This window comes from Myotis davidii, unplaced genomic scaffold (assembly GCF_000327345.1).
Source record: "Myotis davidii unplaced genomic scaffold, ASM32734v1 scaffold815, whole genome shotgun sequence".
Lineage (NCBI taxonomy): Eukaryota > Metazoa > Chordata > Mammalia > Chiroptera > Vespertilionidae > Myotis > Myotis davidii.
Genome location: NW_006288179.1, coordinates 249,120 through 250,136, shown reverse-complemented (window position 1 = coordinate 250,136; position 1,017 = coordinate 249,120).

Here is a 1,017-nt window from a genome sequence, read left to right as displayed (position 1 = left end):
CGTGGCACGGGCAGGGGCGGCTCATGTCATCAGCTCAGTTGGGCTTTGGGCACTTTCTGTCTGCCCCTGATCCCTGGGCAGGGGAGGCAGGAGTGTTGGTTTTAGAGCTCCATGTTGGGCCCCTTCTCCCCAGTTCTCAGGAACAGGGAACAGAACCATCCAGAGAAGGGCTATGGACCCCAGGGTTTGGGGCATAGTATGCCTGGCCCTGGGTCCATGCCCAAGCATCCAGGAGTCGGCCTGTCAGGGTGGGCAGCAAAGAAGGCCCCTCCTCAGCCCCCACTGATCGCTTGTCACGGCCCAGCAGGGGCTGGACAGAGATCAGAGTTCAGGTGCTGACTCTGCCCCACTGGCTTCAGGAGGGGAGGGTGGGGAGAGGCCTTGTGTGGCTGTGGAGACCTCCTTATAGAATGTCTGTGCTTCTCAAACTGCTTCCCCAGCCCTAGGGTCCTGCGACGGCATCTCAGGGAGGATGCCAACCCCCAGTCTGCCCCAGTCTGAGCACTGGAGTGAGAGCATTTAAACTTTCTCAACCTTCCTAATGCTGCGACCCTTTAATAGAGTTCCTCATGTTGTGGTGACCCCAATTTCATTGTTACAAATTGAACATAATTAAAGCATAGTGATTAATCACAAAAACAATATGTAATTATATATGTGTTTTCCGATGGTCTTAGGTGACCCCTGTGAAGGGGTTGCGACCCACAGGTTGAGAACCGCTGATTAAATAAAGGGCCTGCTGTCACCTGAAAACCATTCCAAGGCATTGCCCTGTCTTAAGTGAAAAGCAATCCTTAACACCTTCATGAAGATGAGTTTATTAAACCCCTTTTCTCTGACTGGGCACCTTGGTAGTGTGAGGGCCTGAGCACCTGGGGATGGGCTCCCAGGGAGGAGGCCAAGGGGAGGCTGGCGACCTGAGAGACGCGGCCTCCTGCACAGCGGAGCCAAGGACACCGCCAGGCGCACCCCTCCCCCAGCTTCCTTCTCTGGTTCCAGGCTTCCCACCTGTTCCTG